Source organism: Hippocampus guttulatus, chromosome 10 (assembly GCF_054856545.1).
Source record: "Hippocampus guttulatus isolate MCC_2025c chromosome 10, RoL_Hgut_1.0, whole genome shotgun sequence".
NCBI lineage: Eukaryota > Metazoa > Chordata > Actinopteri > Syngnathiformes > Syngnathidae > Hippocampus > Hippocampus guttulatus.
This window is the reverse complement of record NC_141270.1, coordinates 16,949,840-16,958,162: the sequence shown is the minus strand read 5'-3', so window position 1 is coordinate 16,958,162 and position 8,323 is coordinate 16,949,840. Positions and strand designations below refer to the sequence as shown.

The 8,323-nt window shown below is 41.8% G+C and overlaps 1 non-coding gene across 1 annotated transcript; it reads left to right on the top strand.

The window, feature by feature from the left end:
- The first annotated feature begins 1,563 nt into the window (after positions 1–1,563).
- Positions 1,564–1,657, top strand: trnai-uau (transfer RNA isoleucine (anticodon UAU)). Its single transcript has 2 exons — positions 1,564–1,601; positions 1,622–1,657. It is a non-coding gene; the product is annotated as a tRNA-Ile (tRNA).
- The last annotated feature ends 6,666 nt before the right edge of the window (positions 1,658–8,323 follow it).

Sequence of the window (8,323 nt, the reverse complement as noted above, 5' to 3'; positions counted from 1 at the left end):
CAGACTTGTGTTTTTGCATGTTTACATCCAAATTGTTTACCACTGAACATACAGTATATCAATGTGGAGGAGCATCTATACACAATTACACCATTAAATAATCAATTGGGGGGTGGCATGGCTCAGTGGTAGAGTGGTCATCTCCTAACCCAGTTTGGAGGTTCAATCTCTGGCCATTGCGGCCATGTCGGAGTGCCCTTGAGCAAGATTCTGAATCTCCAGTTGCTGCGTCATCAGTAGGTAAATGAGATAATAGTCTGCAGCTCTTTGAGTACCAGAGACACAAAAGCACTGTTCAAATGCAGCCCATTTATCAATGGAATGTGTCCTTGATTCATTTAAAATATTAATGATGCATTTTAGAAGTATAATTTTTCACAATTTATTGTTTCGTGATCATTGGTGCAGTGCTTTCTGAATTTGTTTTATCTGTCAACCTAATTATATAATTACACGACTTTATTTATTTATTTTAATTTAATTTTTTTTTTTTAAGTTCACAAATAAGTAACCATTGAGTTCCAACACAATTCCTGTTTCCGTGTTTGTGCTGCAACTGTACTTTGTGTTGTTTTTGAGCCCATGGACGGGAGGGGAGAGGCTTTCAGTTATTCGGGGCGTATTCGGAAATCGCGCGCACTGGTTCGGAAATTTCGACCCAGGGCTGGACCAGCTTCCAAGCAGAATATGCAGGTGCTTCGGGCCCCTGGCCGCCAGAGGGTCCCCAATATGAACATGAATGCAATTTTTGATGGGAAACACCAAAGACGTCCGTGGTTATGAGTCGTAGGGAGGACGAGCATGACGCTAACACGTGGTGAGAAGGAAAACTTAAAAATAAACTTCATCGTACATCAATGCCTTGGTTCGCTTTTTTTTGAAGTTGTTACGGCAGCGCGTGGTGGCGTGGCGGCTGTCCTGACTCGTAGTTGGGGACAGTTTGTATCGCTGTCACAAACTGTTGACACCAATATCAATCACACCACCCCGAAATTATCTTCAATTGTTAATTGGACGCAAAAAACAACAACAAACGAACACAAAACGAATTAATGAGGCTGACAGACACCCGAGTGTCTTCTGGCAGAGACGCTATCGTTTGACGTCATCTATTGGCGCAGTTTCCTCGCCTCGCATTTGCAAAATAATAACGAATGGAAACGGGTTAAGTCCCATTTTTTTTAGACATTTGCGGTTTGTATAATGGATGGAATATTACCTTAGTGATATAAATTAAGGAAATTCTGAAGACGGTTTGCTGGAGGGGAAATGTGTTGTGATGAACCAGAACAGCAGACAATTTATCGGAATCAGCCTTCGATTGAGAACGAAACAAAAAATTATGTCAGCGCTCCGTCACAACAAAGCTGTACTTCGGTTGGAGACACGACGTCGACGAACAAGGAAAGTGTCTAGACCTGTATTTTGAAACACTACAAGTAGGCATGTGGTCTTTCCTATCGTCTTCCAACCGTGGTAAGACTTACCACCATTGTATTAAAACCACCCAACGCCGTGTTTTGTCTATAGGTTATAAACCTTTCTGCGAGCAGATTTAGCCAAGCTCCAGTGGCGCAATCGGTTAGCGCGCGGTACTTATATGACAGTACACTGTAGAGCAATGCCGAGGTTGTGAGTTCGAGCCTCACCTGGAGCAGAATTTTGCACAGTCCGCATTTCTTTTGTACGGTATTTTCAATGCACATATGTTGTGATATTTGTAGTTTTATGCAAATTAATGCATCATTGTGATCTATTCTGCAATGACAATGACAGGCCTAGAAGTCATGGAGAACCCCGAACAGTAGTATTTTGGTTTTGCTGCCAGTAGGGAGCAGCCTTTGTCTATTTATGCAATATATTCGAACAGCAAGTTTAATGTAAAATAAATTCCCGAATAGTGGATGAAACGAGGAAAAGTTTGAATGTGTCGACTCATTTAAATTTGCAGTTGCTAAACATTTTTCTTCGGTGGAGGTCACCACTGTTTGAGCTGTGTTGTTCTATTTGGAACCCATTTTTATTCCCTAAAAACTAAAACCTAAGTAAATCATTAATTCAACAGTAATGCTTTTTCTAAATGATGTACTATTTGAATGTATTTCCAATTCCAACTCTGGTTTTCCGTTATGAGTTGAGGAGTCAGTTCTCCATTTGTACCATCCAATGTGTTCCAACCTGCATTTGTCACTGTTCAGTCGTTACTGTCAGTCAGAAAGAGTAAGTGATGAAAATAAAATACAATATAAAATAGAAAAATCGATGTTCTGCCAAAAAATGTTGTCACTTATGCTGCGTAATGATTGGGTTACGTTAATCGGTTGTCTTGGATTACATGTATTGAAAAGCATAACAGCAATGTGTTGATTTGCTATTTCACCTTTTTTGAGTGAGTGCATCAGGTTTCCAGTTCACCATACCTGAAAAAAAACAATGCCTAAAGTTCATACATATGTTTGCATTACATTTGCTGAATTTATTCCCATTTATTTGATATGGTAAAAACATGTTGCATTTTATTGGAATCTTGCATTGGACTTCCATCCATCCATTTTTCAAACCGCTGATCCTCACTCCAGTCGTGGGCGTGCTGGAGCCTATCCCAGCTGTCTTCAGGCATGCCATTGGTCTTACATAATGAAAAAATATATATAAAAATGTATCATCATGTTTTTTATAGGATTATTTTATTCAGTGATACCTACATGCTCATCCATCCATCCATCCATCCATCCATTTTAGCGCTTTACAGCTGCCACTGTTGTGAAAGCGCAATAAATCAGCATGTATTGTATTGTATTTTCTCTTCTTCCCGATGAGACACTAGAGTCTTCAAAATGCAAGAATGAAAACTCCACACAATATGGCCTGTGCTAAGATTCTCACCCAGGACGTCTTGCTGTGCTAAGCACTCAACACGTGTTCCACTTTTCTGCACAAATTAAAGCAATATATGATTTGTATTTGCACATACAGTACTGTCTGAAAGGCCAACTGCTATGACTCACTATTATTGCACAAGGGTTAACTGCACTTTATCTTTGAAATGCACCGCACTCCTTGGTACGTAGTAATTTCATTGTAATGAATTTTTGCAGGGCTAAAGTAATACCTTTTCTGTCGTTTCTATTTTAAAAAAATGCAGTTTGCAGTTTTACCAGCAGGGGCTGCTGCTGTCCACAGTTTGCCTCACTTGTATTTACCGACGTGGAGCGAACTGAAATGACTGCAAGGATATGATTGGCCGTGTGGAATATTTGAATAAAAACTATTGGCCCAGCAAGTGTACCTCAAATATCTATCTATGTGTCCTCTTATTTTTTATGTTCATATATCTCACAAATTGTTATCCAGAGGGACCTTCAATGAAAAAAACTTTCGGTTTCTGACCATATAGAATAATAAAAGAAACATTGGACAGTGTATGTCGTTTAAAATAATTTGGGAATGTTAGACTGAAGAACCATGAGATCACACAGTTGTGTAAGCTTATATTATTAATTATCATTTTATGTTTGAGCATCATATTATTTCATGTTAAGATTACCTAAGGGCGGCCCAGTGGTCTAGTGGTTAGCGTGTTGACCTCACAGTGCAGAGGTATCGGTTTCAATTCCACCTCTGGCCTCTCTGTATGGAGTTTGCATGTTCTCCTGCGTGGGTTTTCTCCGGGTACTCCGGTTTCCTCCTACATTCAAAACATACATGGCAGGCTTGAACTCTCAAAATTGTCCCTACGTTTGAGTGTGAGCGCGGCTGGTTGTTCGTCTCTGTGTGTCCTGCGATTGGCTGGCAATCGGTTCAGGGTGTCCCCCGCCTACTGTCCGAAGACAGCTGGGATAGGCTCCGGCACCCCCCGCGACCCTTGTGAGGATAAAGCGGATCAGACGATGAATGAATGAATAAAAAAAGATTACCTAAATTGCATTCTGTTGTTTAATAATTGCTTAGACATGTTTTTATGCTCATATATTCTGATTGGCTGTTGAGGTCAGGGAAAGCAGGAAGTCATTTTAGTTTGCCGAGGAGTGTGTTCTCGTAAAGTAGAGCCATCCATTAAGAACAGCAAACCCCTCAACTTACAGTTGTATTCATATATTGCAATGCAAAAAACCCTTCTCTTAGTTGTAACTCCACTCTACCGTTTCAGTTGTGTCCACAATGCAAAATAAAGATTAGAATGTACTGCTGACTCCTTTGCCGCAATAGCCATAAATGTGATCAGTTTGCAAAGAAATAAAAGAAATATTAAAAACAAGAGAACTTACAAGTTTAAGGGACCTTAACAGAGTTAAAAGCCGGTGCTGATTATTTTGCAACTGCATCCGTAGTGGTTTATACCCTTTCAAAAATTGGTCTGCTCTTCAGATGGTGAATTTGAAGTCCATATGCTAACAAAGCATATGCACAGCCTGTTATTATTATAATTAACCATCCATTCTCTACCACTGATCCGAGGTCAGGTCAAGTGGGAAGCAGGTTTAGCTGGGAACGCCATATTTTCCTCTCCCGAGCCACTTCCAACTGCTGTAGGGGATTCCAAGGCGTTCCCGAGCCAACCAGTAGACATAGGTCAGGGGCACAATCGCGTTCTCCTAGCGGTGGCTCCTCTCAACGTGGAGGAGCAGTGGCTCGACGCTTGAGTCTTTCCCGGATGACCGAGGTTCCTATCCTTTGTCTTAGGGTGACTCTGGACACCCTGCGGAGGAAATTCATTTCGACGGTTTGTATCCGAGATGCCGTCATTTCAGTCACAACCCACAGCTCGTGATCATAGGTGAGAGTGGGAACAAAGATTGATCGGTAAATTGAGAGCTTCACCTTGCGGCTCAGCTGTAGCTTCACTTGGACAGACACCAGTGAGAGATGGACTCTGCCAAGGGTGCCCTTTGTTATCGATCCTGTTCATAACCTTAATGGACAGAATATCTACACACAGCCGAGGCATTGAGGGTGTTTGATTTGGTCGTTTCAGTATTGCATCTCTGCTTTTTGCAGGTGGCACGGTGACGACTGGGTAGCATGTCCGCCTCACAATGCAGAGGTGCAGGGTTCGATTCCGACTATGGCCTTCTTAATTGCTAGCCAATCACAATGCACACATTGACAAAGACATTGACTTACCATGCATGTTTTTGGAATGCGGAAGGAAACCCGGATGAAAACCCACACAGCCCCGGGGGGAATATGTAAACTCTGTAGTCAGACTAGAACCCTGCACCTCAGCACTGTGAGATGGACGTACTAACTAGTCGATCACTATGCTGCCCTAATTTGATATTTGTAATTTTATCTGTCTATCTATATATCTATCTATCTATAATATAAAAATATCCCACCCGCAAAGTGATAATTTGAAAATGTTAATATTTGCATTTACATAGCATATTATTTTGAAATTATTATGATTATTATTGTTGTTGTTTTGAAAACCTGATGTGCTTGAGAAAAACAAAGGGCAGATTCGGAATCTGTGCAAAAAAAATGAATCTACAAAAGTTTATTTGCATCTCTGACTAAAAAGAAATCGAGTCAAAAATGTTTGTTGTAATTATTGGGGGAAATCATGAACATGATCTGTGTCTTCAAATGTATAAATATAATTGATTATTACCACATAACTCAAGGTCATGTTTGCAAATTTATTATTTCAGAAGTGTATTTGAAACTTGTGGCCCTTGGAAGGCCCGTCTTTACCAACGGGGCCTACAGTAGTCAACTGCCTATCAGACATTTAGCTCGATGTGTGTACTAAAGAGGACACTCAAAAAGGAGCATCACTGGGATGTGTCGATGACACAGGTCGGACACTTGTGATCATTTGCTTTGCCTCGGTGCATGATGTGATGAATCATCATGCATCGTCAATGACTCAATTAAATGTCTTTATAGCATAAAATAGTCTCATGTAATATTTTGAATGACTTAGATGCTGAGAAACTAAATGTTTCTGAAAATCGCTAGTTTTGTAACGCGATACTATCGACACTGCCAGCTAAATACAAATCACCTGAATGTCATTTTGGATGTTTTGTGTCGGGAAATTGTGAAGAATGAACGGAGGTTTATAACCTGTTCTTTGGATGAACTTGGAGTTTTACAATGTTTTTTTTTACACCAACGTTCAGGCCAATAAATTCCATTAGAGCAGTTAAACATGGCACAAAGTGCACCTGTCGTTTTGTAACTTAAGACTGCCTTTTAAACAATCCCTGGGAGTTTTAAGGTGTACCATTACGCATTCACTTTTGTACTTTCATACAAAATTTCAATGACCACTCGTTTGTTTGATTGCCCTTTTTTAAAACTTGATTCTTAAGCATGCGCAAATGAGCTTCTTATAGTGTGTGCCCAAAAGAGGCCTATCAGAAGTCTTAATTTTCATCCATCCATCCATTTTCTGTTCCGCTTTATCCTCACAAGGGTCGTGGGGGGTGTTGGAGCCTATCCCAGCTGTCGTCGGGCAGTAGGTGGGGGACACCCTGAACCGGTTGCCAGCCAATCACAGGGCACAGAGAGACAAACAATCATCCACGCTCACACTCACACCTAGGGACAATTTCAAGTGTTCAATCAGCCTGCCATGCAAGGTTTTGGAATGTGGGAGGAAACCGGAGTACCCGGAGAAAACCCACGGGGAGAACATACAAACTCACACAGGGAGGCCGGAGCTGGAATTGAACCCGGGACCTCTGCACTGTGAGGTCGACGCGCTAACCACTGGACCACCGGGCCACGCTTCTGTCATTTCAATCTATTTATTAAAATAGATCAAAAGCATAAATATGTGAGCTGTTGTCAATAGGGGTGTTCACACGACACACATTTGCTCCGGCGCTGCACCGATGTATTTTGTTGCGATATATTTTGCACCGCAGCAAATTGTGTGGAGCGTTCACACGTACAAAGCCGCTGAGCGTGTCAGCACCGGCACAGCGTCGGTGCAGCCCCACTTGCCTTCACACGGCAGTTTCTGCAGCGGGGCAAAACGACAGAAAACAAATGAGCTGTCGTGTTGGTTCTTTTTAAAACGTATACACAACTCAAGCGACTACTGGACAGGCACGCCCTTCTCCTTCTCGGTCTCCGTGCCTTCTGCTCGAGAGTGACCGCCCCCGAAAACACGATCAACGATGACTTCAATGACACTCAGAAAAGCAAACACGTAATGCGCCAAACAGAAAATCAAGAGAGGAAATCACAAAATAAATTATATGGGGAGCGGGGGGGGGGGGGGGGGGGTTGTGAACACACAACAAATGAACAAACTACACAAACAACTCCGAGACAGTCCAGTCTTCTACAAAAGGAAAGATGTTACCAGCAAAGTCTTGTGTCGTTATCAAACAAACACATGACGGAAGTCCGACAGAGCACGAAAGCAACGCATTCTCGCCGTACGTAAACTCTTCACAAGCATTTGCTCTGGAGCAAATTTAACCCAGTTGCGTTCACACGTACAAATTTACACCGGTGCTGCTTCGCTAACGAGCATTTGCTCTGGAGCAAATTTTTAAACCACCTCCCTGAGGTGGATCAAATTTGGTCCGGTGTGAGCTGTTTTCCGGGGCTACGCCGGAGCTAATTTGCATGTGTGAACGCTCTACTGGGGCAGCCCCGTCGTAGCACCGGACCAAATCTTGCCGTGTGAACACCCCTAATGTTGAAAAACATGCAGAGCATCTCCTTTACGGTTGGGGAGGAGGGCCTTTATTTGATGGTTAGCCCTGGGGCCTATGAGTAATACGTACAGGCTGCTCCGGCCCTTGGTATGAATCAGTCCCCAAAAAGTAGCTTTCACCTTCAAAATGGTTGGTGGGCCCCTGATTTAGAGTCTTCTGTTAACCTAGCATGCAAGTTTTTGCATAGTCGGAGTTAAAAAAAAATAATAATAAAAAATCTCTTCTCACCACACTATTCAGCATAAAGAATTCTCTTATTGTGCAATAAAACTCCATGTAAATTACTGTAAATATACTGTTAAACAGTATATCAGATTTCCCAATAATTTTAATGAGTGTCCCGTTTAGGGTTAATGCACAAAATTCTCAAGTCTTGTCAGGCAAGGAGGTGGGTATTTAATGACGCTTATATAAAAGAAAACAATTCCAGACTTGGTCATGAGATCATGTAACCACGCTGTGCACGAACTATTGGTTATGAGTTGAACACATTGTAATTGTAATGATGTGAATGTGTAAGTGCCCGTGAGTCATACTGTTCTCATGAGAAGAAAGTTGGGAGTGGAATGTTGGGATTTAAAAAGAGATATTCAGTCACGTACCCAATGGCCCAATCTGGCCTACAACACAATGATTGTGTC